The sequence below is a fragment of the Triticum dicoccoides genome, chromosome 1B (assembly GCF_002162155.2).
Source record: "Triticum dicoccoides isolate Atlit2015 ecotype Zavitan chromosome 1B, WEW_v2.0, whole genome shotgun sequence".
NCBI lineage: Eukaryota > Viridiplantae > Streptophyta > Magnoliopsida > Poales > Poaceae > Triticum > Triticum dicoccoides.
The window spans coordinates 9,927,277-9,933,250 of NC_041381.1; the positions used below are offsets into that span (position 1 = coordinate 9,927,277).

Here is a 5,974-nt window from a genome sequence, read left to right on the forward strand (position 1 = left end):
AGCAGGGCGAGTGATTCTACCGGGTGAATTTCCAGCCAGTCACGCACGCGCACTTTACTTCAGAGACGACCGCAAGTCGTCCACATTTTTTTTTTGCGAATACAAGTCGTCCACATTCGTGAACTTTTTACAAATTCGTGAACATTTTTCAAAGTTGTTTTGCTTTTTCCAAATTGCTTTGATTTGTTTTTCAAATCCTAGACTTTTCTCAAATTCGTGAACTTTTCAAAAAATTTGAACTTTTCCATATTACAAACTTTTATTGAAGTGTTTGTGAACTTATTTTTCAAATTAGTGGATTTTTTTGTTTTCTTTTTCAAATTACAAACTTTTCGAAGTTGTGAACTTTATTGAAAATCATGAATTATGTTTTGACATTCGTGAATTTTTTTCAAACTCATGAACTTTTTCAAAATTGTGAACTTTTTATAAACTCCTTGAAATGTTTCTAAAAGGTCACCGGTCTACCCTTTTCAACTTTTTTTAAATCCTTGATTTTTCTTTTCTAATTCATAAACTATTTGATTTTTCATTTTTTTAAGTACTATAGATGAACAGGGAGGAGAAAATGTTAACAAGGAAAGACTGTAGTGGACGACATACGAGGTACAGTTGTACAAGTGAGAGGTACAACAGTGGGACGATGCAATACTACATTCTGCTGCAATATGAAACTTGAATTGCGCGCGCGAATTAATGATGTGCTTTGATGAGTATTATTAGGTCATCAAACCAACAGTTTCCTCTTGCGAGGTCATTTTCCATGTTACTTGCATACTACATTCTGCCGCAAAATGAAACATTGCACTTCCAAAGATCATGATTTAGTTGGCTTCAGCCACAGCGAGTTTTTTTTGTTTTGCTGGATCAAACGAATCATTAGTGCATACGTCTGAGTGACATGGAAATGGGCATAAGATGAGCAGATTGGTTCAGAAATTTACATCACAATTCTCGGCCGAGAGTGACTGCAGTGCAGTACAGTAGACAAGAGTTGTAGAAGCACTCTAGCAGAGCAGAAATTCAGAGTCTACAGACCAAAGAGTGCTGGAAAGTTGGTTTCTCAACTAGACAGGTTGAAGGTTTAGTTGAAGCAATCATTCCCCTACACAAAAGATACATCCATACTTGCGACAAGTAATTCGGAACGGAGGGAGTAGATAGTAGATGCATAGATAGCTCACGAGTGTAGATGCATACATACAGCAGCACAGCAGAAAACCAAATCCAGAGCAGACCGCCATGCACCAGAGTTGAGTTTTACAAGCAATCACAGGTAGCAGAGCATCAAGACAGTTTCTCAACGAGTTGAGCCTTTCATTCCTCCTCTTGGGAAATGGATGATTTGGCATCTCCCCGGTAATTAACTACTCCAGTATCTAATCATTGAAATCATCAAATCAAAGCTGATAAAAACCACAGCTTGCAAAGTTTCTCAACGCCAATGTCTCCTCAACCAAATAACCGTTACTCCTGGCTACTTGATGCATGCATAGATAGCTCACAAACATCAGTACACGTCCCGAATTCTACTAAACCGGATAAATGTTCAAAAGGAGATGGATGAATCCACATTACAAGTATCTGAAATTGAACAAGATAAAAAGGTCAACGTTCAACCAGTCATGACATAACATACAAGTACATTGTTTGAAGCTAAAATAACGCATGCTTTCCTGCCCTGTTTGTTTACTACTGCATGGTGGATTGCTGGCGTTCATTCCCTGGCTTGTCGAGCGGCCCGCCTCCGCTCACGAACCAGTCTTGGTATCTCCTTCCATGTCTTGGGTTTCAATGCCATTACTGCAAACATCACAAATGATGTCAGAACAAACTTGTACAAGGTGTTGACGTGGTACATGGGCAAAGACAGAAAGACGTGCGTACCTTCATAACGGGCATCCAGTTCTTTGAACTCGTCACCGATGCTGCCCAGTTGCTGCTGCAGGCATCTAGGGAGCTTCTTTATTGCTGGACAACCTTTAATTCTAAGAGTTCGGATAGACCTGTATACTTGCGGCTCAACCGGCAGGGATGCCAGGGTAATGCATCTTTTAAGCAAAAGGGATTCCAGTGATGGGGGGTGCTCTCCCGACAGACACTCCAGCGATGTCAACCCACTATTGCCAACAATGTGCAGTGCCTTGAGGGGCGCAGGCAGACGGAGAGTCCCACCCAACATGCTAGCACAGTCCTGTATTCCTAGAGATTCGAGATGGGGAGGAAGTAAATGCTCTCTTGCAGTTGTTGTTGCTGCTGCTGGTATCTCTGGCATGACTTCTGCTTCTGGAGGTAGTGACTTGTGGCTTCTCGAGCCCACCCAGCTGACATGATAGGATTTGAATGCTACTGCGGGCCTCAATATATATGGTCTTTAAGGATGGAGGCAGATTTAGAACCCCTGTTAAGCTTCCACATCCAACTAAATCTAGATCTTCTAGGCATGGACAAAAGTGATTCATGGGTGAGGATGGCAACTCTGATATAGCTGCAGCCATGATTGCCACACTGCTATAAGATACTTGGACTAACTCTGGCATGACCTGCTGCTTGCCGAGTATGGACTCAAGCTTAACACACCCATCAATATCCATTTTCTTGAGAGATACCGGGACGTTGAACATCTCTTCTAAACTTGGGCAGTTTCTTAAGCAAAGAGACTCCAGACCTCTTAGGTTCTGACTCCTTTCGGAAGCTTCTGCATATCCAGTCAGATTTTTGCAGTTTGTACTCTCCAATTGCCTCAAGGATACCAAGCTTTGGAACGCTTTATCTGGCCAATGGACGAGCACATCACAACTGATAATTACCAGCTCTCCAAGATGTACAAAATAGTCGCATGGCTCAAAGAATGAGTCGCAACATCTTAGCTTCATAACTATAAGAGGGGAATTCTGGTTCCATTTCTCCTTGCTCTCCACCGGTACAATTGAAGTGCATTCAACCTCTGATGTTGTTTCTGTGTATTTTAGCCTCAGTGTCAGATTGGTCAATGAAGATAAATACCTGTCTACACAGTGGAAGATCTCTTGCTTGCCATCTTCAATGTATAGTACACTGAGTTTTGGTGCTTCAGGCAATGCTACCAGTTTTGGGCATTCCAGGACTGACAGTTTCTCAAGCTGAGGAAATAATGTACCTTCGACTGTGTCCCATCTGTGAAAGCTCGCCAGGAATTTCATTAATGAGCACCTTTAAGGCAGGAAAGGCTGAACGTACCAATCTGTAACCACCTCCGCTACATGGTTCTTGAAGCAATGGTGCTTCAGGTAATGCTGTCAGCTTTGGGCATCTCTCAATTAACAGTTCCTCTAGACAAGGAAACAATATCTGTTCTCCTTGAGTCTCTTTGACTGCATCCCATCTCTGAAAGCTCTCCAAGTTTTCCAATTCGAGCACCTTTAGGGCAGGAAATGCTGAACGTACCAATGTATAACCACATTCACCACATGGTTCTTGAAGCAATGGTGCTTTAGGTAAATCTATCAGCTGTGGGCAGTTCTGAATTGACAGTTCCTCTAGACAAGGAAACAATATTTGTTCTCTCATCTCTTCGACTGCATCCCATCTCTGAAAGCACGTCAAGTATTTCATTTTGAGTACCTTTAGGGCAGGAAACGCTGAGCGTACCAATGTATAACCGCCTTCACCACAAGGTCCTTGCAGGAATGGTGCTTCAGGTAATGCTACCAACTTTCCACAATTACTAATAAACAACTTCTCAAGCACAGGAAATATTGTCTGTTCTTCTTGCCTCTCATCTATTTCCCACCACCCCTCAAAACCCAAAAGATGTTCTAGCGCAAGCACCTTCAGTTTTGGAAAAGTGAAGATTGTACTGCATTTTAACAAAAATTGCAATCTTCCACAATAAAAAAGATGGATCTCAACCATGTTCTGCAACATACCCATGCACTCTCCTCCATAATCATATATCTTCAGAACCTGCAGCCCATCATGAGGTTCAAAATTGTCGAGCACCTTGCTGTCACTAACAGATTTCCATCTTAGTGTCAGTTCCTTGAGATCCTTCTTGTTTCCAAGGTTTGCCACTTTTGCTTCTGCTTTTTCAACATTCTCTACCTGGCATAGCTCTAGCTGACCACCAATGTTTAAACCATGCAGCTCTTCAACATCAGCGCAATCAGGGCCAGGAACTCCTGCTACAAAAACTGTGAGTGTCTGCAGCTTAGTGAGATTTTTAAGTCCTGGAGGCATGCTCCTCAACGGACATCCATGAGTGTAGAGGTGGCAGAGGGAAGTCATATACTTCATTTGCCTTGGAAGTCGTTCAAGATAATGGCAGTTGGAAACGTCCAACACTTGCAGGTTATATAGAATACTTATATCCTTAGGAAGTGCTTTGACATCACTGTTTGAGAGATCAAGGTACCTCAAGTGATGCAGATACCTTGGTTTCAGTGAAAATGATTTTGTGTGTATTCTACAAAGCTTCAAGGCACGCAAAGAGCTGTATTTTGATAGATGTTGCAATGGGCTCCACACATCACTATCGCATAGCAACGTTTGAATAGCAGGGGATCTTCTCTCCAAAGAATCATTCAAAATACGTTATGTTTCTTCACATGACGAGAACAAATGCCGAGCAGTATCTGGAAGCCACTCAATTTTACTTGGTTCCGTAGTTGCAACAACACATTCGTTTTCCATAACAGACATTGCAATATCATGCATAAGATCATGAATTTTACATGTTCTGGAATAATATCCGCTGGAGTCCTTACTTTCTTCTAGGTCCAGAAAGAATGACCTCGAGACCAGCTCATCGAAAATATGTTTTCCAAATGTTTCAAGACTATCTTCCTTGTGTTCTGGGATAAAGCCATTTGCAATCCATAGTTGGATCAGCTTCTCAACATTGATCTTGTAATCCTTGGGAAACACAGCACTTGAATTCACGGCGTAGGGCTTCGTACTTGAATTCATCGAAGACTTCATTTGCCCCATAGGTGACTGTCCTGAGCTCCTGAAGCCAGGCTTTCGCACCTTCTCTCTGTGCCATGGCCTGGTCCTCAACGTCGGTGATGACGTCGAGGATGGCCGGAAGCTTGCGCTTGAGAATCTTGTGCTGGTCCTCCATTCCCTCCATCACCTTGTACTGGTCCAGGAGGGAGATGGACACCTTGTTCATCAGCATGGACACCAGTGGCCGGAGCGCCATGGTGACCACCAGCTCCGCCATTGGAACGCTAGGAAGAAACTCCTCTAAAACAGGTGCACTGCAGAAATTAATGGAGAAGAGAATGGTGTGAGCAAGACGTGCATAAGTAGAGCTTGGGATCTATTCTTGAACAAATTACAAGTCAAAATACAATCTTGTAGCCATAGTTACCTTCACAAGCTCGCCCCTGATCAGCACCCAGCACCAGCAACGCAGCAGCAGCGAGGAAGACGTGGTCCTCACAGGCACGTCTGCGCCAGCTCCAGCATTGTATCGGTGGCAGCAGCAGCAGCAGCAGATTCGGAGCCTTGTCGGTGCCGGCAACGCGACGCATAAGGAGGAGGTGACTCGAGCGAAGTTATGGCACGTGGCCGGTGCCGGAGAGATGCGTGGGCAGGGCTGTAGGCAGGCTCTAGTCCAGAGTTTTTTGTGAAATCTTTGTGAGATCTTGAAGCTTTTGGATGCCTGAGTTGAGAAGAGAAATGTTGTGAGCGGGACGAGTATAGTGCTTGAGCTCTCCAATATACTACAACGGTCGTATGTAGCCTGAGATCTGTTCTCGAACCAAACATGAGAAAAACAAATGTATTCTTGCCACTAGCGATGCAGGCTTTAATAAAGTAATCAAATGGCCACACCGAGGCGCCGACAGCCGTCTGAGACAGCGTGCACCGCCATTACAAAACGTCCGCTTGCAGCTAAGAAAATAATTTTGTTTCAGATACTACGTTTGGAGCATCATGTGAGCAGGCAGGAAGATAATTTTGTTTCAGATGCTACGTTTGGTGCATC

General features: G+C 43.5%; 1 pseudogene; it reads right to left on the minus strand.

Annotated features, from left to right (window-relative positions):
• Window positions 1-1,717: 1,717 nt before the first annotated feature.
• LOC119299113 lies at window positions 1,718-5,621 on the minus strand (annotated as a pseudogene).
• Window positions 5,622-5,974: the final 353 nt, after the last annotated feature.